This window comes from Arachis stenosperma, chromosome 10 (assembly GCF_014773155.1).
Source record: "Arachis stenosperma cultivar V10309 chromosome 10, arast.V10309.gnm1.PFL2, whole genome shotgun sequence".
In the NCBI taxonomy this organism is placed as follows: Eukaryota; Viridiplantae; Streptophyta; class Magnoliopsida; order Fabales; family Fabaceae; genus Arachis; species Arachis stenosperma.
The window spans coordinates 38,753,794-38,765,488 of NC_080386.1; the positions used below are offsets into that span (position 1 = coordinate 38,753,794).

At 39.0% G+C, this 11,695-nt stretch overlaps 1 non-coding gene across 1 annotated transcript; it reads right to left on the minus strand.

The window, feature by feature from the left end:
- Positions 1 to 9,065: 9,065 nt before the first annotated feature.
- LOC130958726 (small nucleolar RNA R71) lies at positions 9,066 to 9,173 on the minus strand. Its single transcript, XR_009077833.1, has one exon. It is a non-coding gene; the product is annotated as a small nucleolar RNA R71 (small nucleolar RNA).
- Between the last annotated feature and the right edge of the window lie 2,522 nt (positions 9,174 to 11,695).

Here is an 11,695-nt window from a genome sequence, read left to right on the forward strand (position 1 = left end):
TCTAGCTTATACCACGAAGGTTCTAACATCACAGATTCGAATGCTCTGTTGTCAGGAGAGGTGATTCAGATCCGTGGGTCAGAGACCAAAGAGTGTATACTCCAGCTATCATCCAATGACTATGTTGAACATCATGTAGACCGTTTTGTGGTTGTCAGGCACGCGGATCTTGGTTAAGCGAGTAACGAAGATTGGGTGATTATCACGGGTCACCCTTTCATTCTGACTTAACTGAATTAAGTACAAGAGTATATCTTGGAGGAGAAGTAGGCATGAATTGAATAGAGAAACAATAATACTTGCATTAATACTCAAGGAACAGCAGAGCTCCTTACCTTAATCTGTGAGGTGTAGAAACTCCACCGTTGGAAAATACATAAGAATAAGGTCTAGGCATGGCCGAACGGCCAGCCTCCCCAAATAGCATAATACATTCGAAATAGGGTTCAAAGACCTGATCAAAGGATCGAAAAATGGTCCAAAGATGTGAATACAATAGTAAGAAGTGCTATTTATACTAAACTAGTAAACTAGGTTTACAAAAAATGAGTAGATAGTGCAGAAATCTACTTCCGGGGCCTACTTGGTGTGTGTTTGGGCTGAGCATTGAAGCTTTCACGTGCATAGGCTCTTCTTGGAGTTTAAACGCCAGTTTTGGTGCCAGTTTGGGCGTTTAACTCCAGCTTTGGTACCAGTTCTGGCGTTTTACACTAGAAAAGGGTCTCTGGTGAGCGTTTGGACACCAGTTTGGGCCATCAAATCTCAGGCAAAGTATGACCTATTATACATTGATGGAAAGCCCAAGATGTCTACTTTCCAACGCAATTAAGAGCGCGCCAATTGGGATTTTATATCTCTAGAAAATCTACTTCGAGTGCAGGGAGGTCATAATCCAACAGCATGTGCAGTCCTTTCTCAGCCTCTGAATAAGATTTTTGCTCAGGTCCCTCAATTTCAGCCAGAAAATATCTGAAATTACAAAAAAAAACACACAAACTCAGTAAAGTCCAGAAATGTGATTTTTGCATAAAAACTAATAAAAATATACTAAAAAGTAACTAAAACATACTAGAAACTATGTAAAAACAATGCCAAAAAGCGTATAAATTATCCGCTCATCAAAGATTCAAGCAAATCTAAGATCACAATAAAAAAGGTGTATAACACACAAAAACAAACTTTATGGTTGAAAATGTGCAACCATTCATTAGAGCTCAAATCTCACTAGATATGTTGTTGTAGCTCTTTTTCTACGTTCTATGAAAAAGGATACTTCAAGTAAGTTGAAAAACAAATTTTTAATTCACTTCAATGGAACACCCTAAGAGAGATTTCATGAGAATTTCTTATTGTTCTACCAAACTTATTTACTCTACCATGCAACATGCAAATATTTACTACCATAAAACTATAAGCACTAAAATATATGCAAAAAATCAAGCAAAGTGCAATAATAACAAAATTACCAAGAGGAAAAAAAACTAAAAAGTGTTGCAAAGTGTCTAGGAAAATAATTTTTATCCCCCAAAATTGTAGATCCTCCCCCATACTTAATTAAAGCACGGTCCTCTATGCATGCTCATAATCTGGGAAAATGAGAACTAGGGGGTTCCACCTTCAACTGGTGGGTACTGGGGCTCGGGTTGATTACTTTATAGTCTTCCTCCATATCCAACTCGGGTGAGGCTGTTGGAATCGGGCTGGGGTCTCTTCTGTCTAGTCTTGTCGCTATCCAATTGAACCGCTTGCACTCAAGTCGCTCCATGCGGCGGATATCAAGCAACATGTCTTGTACAATGTCTGGAAGAGACTGTAGAAAAGGTAGTGGAGTTGATGAAGTCAATGGTGCTGATGATGATGGCTCAAGTACTTTTCTCTTGGAGGGTGTCTTCTTTGTGGACCCATCTAAATCTCCACTTGGAATGAACTGGTTACCAGTTGGGATCTTGAACATGATGTCCTTAGGTCGCCTCTCTACCCCAGCTAATATATCAAATCGCATCACAAGTGATGGAAATGGAATGTTGATTTTCCTACGTTGGATCACCTTTCACATCAATACGTGAATCAAGGGCAAGATAGATATCTTCTTGCCTTCCAAAACAGCCCAAAGCAATATAGCGGTCTTGAGTCAAATATGGGTAGCATGGGTGCTAGGAAGTATGTAATTGGCCATTATTTATTGCCAAATATGTGCCTCGATAGTCAAATCAGAATAAGCAATGCTAACAGGAACAGCTTTTTCTCCCTTGCTATATTCCTAACTTGCACCGAGACGACCGATTTTCTTCAGAATCGAAGCCAAGGACATCCTCCCCTTAAACACATCCGCTTTAATTCTTGAGTAAGCATCCATAGTAGGCAGAATGTGGAGAACCTTCAAAAGAGCTTCAAAAGCTTCGTTAGAAGTATCCGACATCTTCCCTCAGAGGAATATGATCTCCTCTTTCCAAGCTTGATAGTTAGCATAAAACTCCCACACTATAGACTCATTTACTTCAATGGGGTCTTGTTCAAGGAATCCTCAATGAAGTGAGGTAATCCTTTCATGGATGCACACCGCATACTTGTTCGGAACCTTGAGCTTCTGCTCCCAATGGATTGCTCTTTTTTCAAGCTTAGAATATTGAAGGTCGGCTCTTTGATTGGCAAAGGTGTCCGGTTCGTTGCTTCGACGATAGGAGGGTGATGAGCGGAAAATTTATACGCTTTTTGGCATTATTTTTAGTATATTTTTATTAGTTTTTAGTTAGTTTTTAGTATATTTTTATTAGTTTTTAGTTAGTTTTTGGCATTATTTTTAGTATGTTTTTAGTATGTTTTAGTTAGTTTTTAGTATATTTTTAGTTTTTTATTAGTTTTTGGCATGTATGTATCCGGTGATAATACTGGAAGACAGAGTGCTTTGGGCCACGACCAAGACTCATAAAGTAGCTGTGTTCAAGAATCATCATACTTAACTAGGAGAATCAATAACACTATCTGGATTCTGAGTTCCTATAGAAGCCAATCATTCTGAATTTCAAAGGATAAAGTGAGATGCCAAAACTATTCAGAGGCAAAAAGCTAAAAGCCCCGCTCATCTAATTAATACTGATCTTCATAGATGTTTTTGGAATTCATTGCATATTCTCTTCTCTTTATCTTATTTGATTTTTAGTTGCTTGGGGACAAGCATCAATTTAAGTTTGGTGTTGTGATGAGCGGATAATTTATACGCTTTTTGGCATTATTTTTAGTATGTTTTTAGTATGTTTTAGTTAGTTTTTAGTATATTTTTATTAGTTTTTAGTTAAAATTCACTTTTCTGGACTTTACTATGAGTTTGTGTATTTTTCTGTGATTTCAGGTATTTTTTGGCTGAAATTGAGGGACCTGAGCAAAAATCTGATTCAGAGACTGAAAAGGACTGCAGATGTTGTTGGATTCTGACCTTCCTGCACTCGAAATGGATTTTCTGGAGCTACAGAAGCCCAATTGGCGCGCTCTCAATGGCGTTGGAAAGTAAACATCCTGGGCTTTAAAGCAATGTATAATAGTCTATACTTTGCCCGAGATTTGATGGCCCAAACCGGCGTTCCAAATCAGCTCAAAACTGCCCGGCGTTAAACGCCAGAACTGGCACAAGAATGGGAGTTAAACGCCCAAACTGGCACAAAAGCTGGCGTTTAACTCCAAGAAAAGTCTCTACACATAGAAGCTTCAATGCTCAGCCCAAGCACACACTAAGTGGGCCCGGAAGTGGATTTTTATGTCATTTACTCATCTTTGTAAACCCTAGGCTACTAGTTCTCTACAAATAGGACCTTTTACTATTGTATTTTCATCTTTAGATCTTTGAATCTTTGGATCCTTGATCATCTGGAGTCTTTTGATCACGTTTTGGGGGCTGGCCACACGGCCATGCCTAGACCTTGTTCTTATGTATTTTCAACGGTGGAGTTTCTACACACCATAGATTAAGGTGTGGAGCTCTGCTGTACCTCGAGTATTAATGCAATTACTATTGTTCTTCTATTCAATTCAGCTTGTTCTTATTCCAAGATATTCATTCGCACTCAAGAACTTGATGAATGTGATGATTATGTGACGCTCATCATCATTCTCACTTATGAACGCGTGCCTGACAACCACTCCCGTTCTACAAGCAAACAAGGCTTGAATGTTTATCTCTTGGATTCCTTAATCGGAATCTTCGTGGTATAAGCTAGAATTGATGGCGGCATTCAAGAGAATCCGGAAGGTCTAAACCTTGTCTGTGGTATTCTGAGTAGGATTCAATGATTGAATGACTGTGACGAGCTTCAAACTCCTGAAGGCTGGGCGTTAGTGACAGACGCAAAAGAATCAATGGATTCTATTCCAACCTGATTGAGAACTGACAGATGATTAGCCGTGCCGTGACAGGGTACGTTGAACATTTTCACTGAGAGGACGGGACTGTAGCCACTGACAACGGTGATGTCCAACATACAGCTTGCCATGGAAAGGAGTAAGAAGGATTGGATGAAGACAGTAGGAAAGCAGAGAGACGGAAGGGACAAAGCATCTCCATTCGCTTATCTGAAATTCTCACCAATGAATTACATAAGTATCTCTATTTTTATGCTTTATTCATATATCATTCATAACCATTTGAATCTGCCTGACTAAGATTTACAAGATGACCATAGCTTGCTTCATACCAACAATCTCCGTGGGATCGACCCTTACTCGCGTAAAGTTTATTACTTGGACGACCCAGTGCACTTGCTGGTTAGTTGTGCGAAGTTGTGATAAAGAGTTGAGATTGCAATTGAGCGTACCATGTTGATGGCGCCATTGATGATCACAATTTTGTGCACCAGAGGGAGACAAAAGAGTATTCTCTGGGTCTACCGGTTGTGGAACCGGCGCTTTGCCTTTCTTACACATCCTAAAATGGAAAAATAAAAACAAAAATTTCAAGATCACATGGTATCAACAAAACAAGGTCAATGAGGAAGCACAAATAATGTCCATAAAAATTAAGATTCTTAATTGAGAAGCTTTCAAAATAGTGTGGTTTAAGAGAAGACAACGTGTGCATTCCAAGAGTACGCACGGTTAGAACACACACACCGGTCGGTTAAAACGGCAATCACACTATTAAATGATCCAAGCTCAATGTTTCTCAATCAAGTGCTTAAATTGCAAGTGTAAAGAATTAAGATGCAAGCAAACTTAAACAAGCACAAGATGACTTAGTTGAATTCTTTGAGGAAATGGGTATTGGGGTTATGGACATGAAAATTCATTATTAAAAAGGGTGCACAACTGATGAGCGGATAATTTATACACTTTTTGGCATTGTTTTTAGTATATTTTTAGTATGTTTTAGTTAGTTTTTATTATATTTTTATTAGTTTTTAGTTAAAATTCACTTTTCTGGACTTTACTATGAGTTTTTGTGTTTTTCTATAATTTCAGGTATTTTCTGGCTGAAATTGAGGGACCTGAGCAAAAATCTGATTCAGAGGCTGAAAAGGACTGTAGATGTTGTTGGATTCTGACCTCCCTGCACTCGAAGTGGATTTTTTGGAGCTACAGAAGCCCAATTAGCGCGCTCTCAACGGCGTTGGAAAGTAGACATCCTGGGCTTTCCAGCAATGTATAATAGTCCATACTTTGCCCGAGATTTGATGGCCCAACTGGCGTTCCAAATCAGTTCAAAACTGCCCGGCGTTAAATGCCGGAACTGGCACAAGAATGGGAGTTAAACGCCCAAACTGGCACAAAAGCTGGCGTTTAACTCCAAGAAAAGTCTCTACACGAAAATGCTTCAATGCTCAGCCCAAGCATACACCAAGTGGGCCCGAAAGTGGATTTTTATGTCATTTACTCATCTTTGTAAACCCTAGGCTACTAGTTCTCTACAAATAGGACCTTTTACTATTGTATTCTCATCTGGGTAGCTATCTTTGAGTAGTTTTATGCTATCTTAGATCATGGGGGCTGGCCTCACGGCCATGCCTAGACCTTGTTCTTATGTATTTTCAACGGTGGAGTTTCTACACACCATAGATTAAGGTGTGGAGCTCTGCTGTACCTCGAGTATTAATGCAATTACTATTGTTCTTCTATTCAATTCAGGTTATTCTTATTCCAAGATATTCATTCGCACTCAAGAACTTGATGAATGTGATGATTATGTGACGCTCATCATCATTATCACTTATGAACGTGTGCCTGACAACCACTCCCGTTCTACAAGCAAACAAGGCTTGAATGTTTATCTCTTGGATTCCTTAATCGGAATCTTCGTAGTATAAGCTAGAATTGATGGCGGCATTCAAGAGAATCCGGAAGGTCTAAACCTTGTCTGTGGTATTCTGAGTAGGATTCAATGATTGAATGACTGTGACGAGCTTCAAACTCCTGAAGGCTGGGCGTTAGTGACAGACGCAAAAGAATCAATGGATTCTATTCCAACCTGATTGAGAACCGACAGATGATTAGCCGTGCCGTGACAGGGTGCGTTGAACATTTTCACTGAGAGGACGGGATTGTAGCCACTGACAACGGTGATGCCCAACATACAGCTTGCCATGAAAAGGAGTAAGAAGGATTGGATGAAGACAGTAGAAAAGCAGAGAGACGGAAGGGACTGAGCATCTCCATACACTTATCTGAAATTCTCACCAATGAATTACATAAGTATCTCTATCTTTATTTTATATTCATATATCATCCATAACCATTTGAATCTGCTTGACTGAGATTTACAAAATGACCATAGCTTGCTTCATACCAACAATCTCCATGGGATCGACCCTTACTCGCGTAAGGTTTATTACTTGGACGACCCAGTGCACTTGCTGGTTAGTTGTGCGAAGTTGTGAAATTATGTTTAGACCATGGTATTGAGCACCAAGTTTTTGGAGCCATTTGTTTTAGTTGTGAAAAGTAGAGATCACAATTTCGTGCACCAAGTTTTTGGCGCCGTTGCCGGGGATTGTTGAGTTTGGACAACTGACGGTTCATCTTGTTGCTTAGATTAGGTATTTTTTTTCAGAGTTCTTAAGAATGAATTCTAGTGTTTCAAGGTGATGTTCTTATCATCACCAAAGCTGATTGATTTTCATCAATTTAGCTCTTAAATGCAATGTCCTGCTGAAGCTTGGCTAGCCATGTCTAATTTCTTTAGACTAAAGCTTTAGACTAACATTGCATGATTCCTGGAATTCTCATTAAGCATTTTGATACCTTTATTTTCTTTTCCACTTAATTTTCGAAAAATCCAAAAAAATTACAAAATCATAAAAACCAAAAATATTCTCATGTTTCTTGTTGAGTCTAGTGTCTCATTTTAAGTTTGGTGTCAATTGCATGTTTTTGTTCTTCTTGCATTTTTCGAATTCATGCATGTGTCTTCATTAATCTTCAAGTTGTTCTTGATGATTTCCTTGCTCTGATCTTTGAATTCTCTTGACTTGAGTGTTTTGTTGTTTCTCATATGCATTCTCATTTTGTTAGTGTCAGTAGTATACAAACTGCTAAGTTTGGTGTCTTGCATGCATTGTTATTTGATTTTAGTTGCATTTTGATTATTCCTTATTATTAAAAATCCAAAAAAATATTTTTGATTTGTGTCTTTTCAAGTCAATAATACAGAGAATTGAAGATTCAGAACATACAGCAGAGGAATTATACAGAAAAGGCTGGGCGTTCAAAACGCCCAGTGAAGAAGGCAAACTGGCGTTTAAACGCCAGCTAGGGTACCTGGCTGGGCGTTTAACGCCCAAAAGGGTAGTGTTTTGGGCGTTAAACGCCAGAATGTGCACCATTATGGGCGTTTAACGCTAGGATGGCACAAGAGGGAAGATTTTGTTTTTAATTCAAAATTTTTTTCAAGTTTTCAAAATTTTTCAAAATCAAATCTTTTTCAAATCATATCTTTTCAATCAAATCTTTTTCAAAATCAATTTCTTTCCATTTTCAAAAATACTTGCTATCAATTAATGATTTGATTCAATATTTCAAGTATGTTGCCTTTTCTATTGAGAAAGGTTTAATGTTTGAATCATATCTTTTCTTGTTAGCCAAGTCATTAATTTTTAAAATCAAATCTTTTTAAATTGTTTTTCAAATCATATCTTCTCAATCATATCTTTTTAAAAACTATATCTTTTCAATCATATATTTTTCTCACATCTTTTTCAAAATAGCTTTCAATCATATCTTTTTGATTTCTAATTTCAAAATCTTTTCCAAAAATCACTTGATTTTTTTTCCAATCTTAGTTTTCGAAAATCAATTACTATTTTTCAAACTATTTTTTTTAAAATCTTTTACTTTATTTTCGAAAATTTCTTCCCCTCTTCTCACATCCTTCTATTTATGGACTAACACTCCTCCTTAATACACAATTCGAACTCTATCTTTCTTGATAAGTTTAAATTCTTCTACCTCTTCCTTCTATTTTTCTTTTCCTCTGACACCTCAAGGAATCTCTATACTATGACATAGAGGATTCCATATTTTCTTGTTCTCTTCTCTTTCATATGAGCAGGAGCAAAGACAAAAGCATTCTTGTTGAGGCTGACCCTGAACCTGAAAGGACCTTGAAGCGAAAGCTAAGAGAAGCTAAGGCACAACTCTCTGTAGAGGACCTAACAGAAATCTTCAAACAAGAAGAACCCATGGCAGCCGAAAACAACAACAATGCCAACAATGCAAGGAAGGTGCTGGGTGACTTTACTGCACCTACTCCCGACTTCTATGGGAGAAGCATCTCTATCCCTGCCATTGGAGCAAACAACTTTGAGCTTAAGCCTCAATTAGTTTCTCTAATGCAACAGAATTGCAAGTTCTATGGACTTTCATTGGAAGATCCTCATCAGTTTTTAGCTGAGTTCTTGCAAATTTGTGACACTATCAAGACTAATGGGGTTGACCCTGAGGTCTACAGACTTATGCTATTCCCTTTTGCTGTAAGAGACAGAGCTAGGATATGGTTGGACTCACAACCTAAAGAAAGCCTGAACTCTTGGGAAAAGCTAGTCAATGCCTTCTTGGCAAAGTTCTTTCCACCTCAAAAATTGAGTAAGCTTAGAGTGGAAGTCCAAACCTTCAGACAGAAGGAAGGTGAATCCCTCTATGAAGCTTGGGAAAGATACAAACAATTGATCAGAAAGTGTCCTTCTGACATGCTTTCTGAATGGAGCATCATAGGTATCTTCTATGATGGTTTGTCTGAACTGTCCAAGATGTCTTTGGATAGCTCTGCTGGAGGATCTCTTCATCTGAAGAAGACGCCTGCAGAAGCTCAAGAACTAATTGAAATGGTTGCAAATAACCAATTCATGTACACTTCTGAAAGGAATCCTGTGAACAATGGGACAAATCAGAAGAAAGGAGTTCTTGAGATTGATACTCTGAATGCCATATTGGCTCAGAACAAAATATTGACTCAGCAAGTCAATATGATTTCTCAAAGTCTGTCTGGAATGCAAGCTGCACCAGGCAGTACTAAGGACGCTTCATCTGAAGAAGAAGCTTATGATCCTGAGAACCCTTCAATGGAAGAGGTGAATTACATGGGAGAACCCTATGGAAACACCTATAATTCTTCATGGAGAAATCATCCAAATCTCTCATAGAAGGATCAACAGAGACCTCAACAAGGTTTCAACAACAATAATGGTGGAAGAAACATGTTTAGCAATGGCAAGCCTTTTCCATCTTCTTTTCAGCAACAGACAGAGAATTCTAGGCAAAGCCACTCTGACTTAGCAACCATGGTCTCTGATATAATCAAAACCACTCAAAGTTTCATGACTGAAACAAGGTCCTCCATTAGAAACTTGGAGGCACAAGTGGGACAGCTGAGTAAGAAAGTTACTGAACTCCCTCCTAGTACTCTTCCAAGCAATACAGAAGAGAATCCAAAAGGAGAGTGTAAGGCCATCAACATGGCCGAACTTGGAGAGGATGAAGAGGCAGTGAGCGCCACTGAGGAAGACCTCAATGGACGTCCACTGGCCTCCAATGAGTTCCCTAATGAGGAACCACGGGAATCTGAGGCTCACACTGAGACCATAGAGATTCCATTGGATTTACTTCTGCCATTCATGAGCTCTGATGAGTATTCTTCCTCTGAAGAGGATGAGTATGTCACTAAAGAGCAAGTTGCTAAATACCTTGGAGCAATCATGAAGCTAAATGACAAGTTATTTGGTAATGAGACTTGAGAGGATGAACCCCCTTTGCTCACCAAAGAACTGGATGACTTGTCTAGGCAGAAATTACCTCAAAAGAGACAAGATCCTGGGAAGTTTTCAATACCTTGTACCATAGGCACCATGACCTTTAAGAAGGCTCTGTGTGGCCTAAGGTCAAGTATAAACCTCATGCCTGTCTTTGTAATGGAGAAGCTAGGGATCTTTGAGGTGCAAGCTGCAAGAGTCTCACTAGAGATGGCAGACAATTCAAGAAAACAAGCTTATGGACTTATAGAAGATGTTTTGGTAAAGGTTGAAGACCATTACATCTCTGCTGATTTCATAGTCCTAGAGACTGGGAAGTGCATGGATGAATCTATCATCCTTGGCAGACCCTTCCTAGCCACAGCAAAGGCTGTGATTGATGTTGACAGAGGAGAATTGATCATTCAAGTGAATGAAGAATCCTTTGTGTTTAAGGCTCAAGGATATCGCTCTGTAACCATGGAGAGGAAGCATGAAGAGCTTCTCTCAAAACAGAGTCAAACAGAGCCCCCACAATCAAACTCTAAGTTTGGTGTTAGGAGGCCACAACCAACTTCTAAGTTTGGTGTTGAACCCCCACATTCAAACTCTAAGTTTGGTGTTAGAAGGTTCCAACATTGCTCTGAGTATCTGTGAGGCTCCATGAGAGCCCACTGTCAAGCTACTGACATTAAAGAAGCGCTTGTTGGGAGGCAACCCAATGTTATATTTAATCTATTTTCCTGTGTTATTTTATGTTTTCTGTAAGTTGATGATCATGGGAAGTCACAATATCAATTGAAAAAGCAAACACAGAATGAAAAACAGAAAGAAAAACAGCACACCCTGGAGGAAGACCTTGCTGGCGTTTAAACGCCAGTAAGGGCAGCAAATGGGCATTTAACGCCCAGTCTGGCACCATTCTGGGCGTTTAACGCCAGAAAGGGGCACCAGACTGGCGTTAAACGCCAGGAAAGGGCAAGAGGCTGGCATTAAACGCCAGAAAGGGGCACCAGCCCGGCGTTTAACGCCAGAATTGGCATAGAGAGCATTTTTGCTCGCCACTTGGTGCAGGGATGAATTTTCCTTGACACCTCAGGATTTGTGGACCCCACAGGATCCCCACCTACCCCACCACTCTCTCTCTTCTTCACCCATTCACCAATCACCTCAACTAGGAGAATCAATAACACTATCTGGATTCTGAGTTCCTATAGAAGCCAATCATTCTGAATTTCAAAGGATAAAGTGAGATGCCAAAACTGTTCTGAGGCAAAAAGCTAAAAGCCCCGCTCATCTAATTAATACTGATCTTCATAGATGTTTTTGGAATTCATTGCATATTCTCTTCTCTTTATCTTATTTGATTTTCAGTTGCTTGGGGACAAGCAACAATTTAAGTTTGGTGTTGTGATGAGCGGATAATTTATACACTTTTTGGCATTGTTTTTAGTATGTTTTAGTTAGTTTTTATTATATTTTTATTAGTT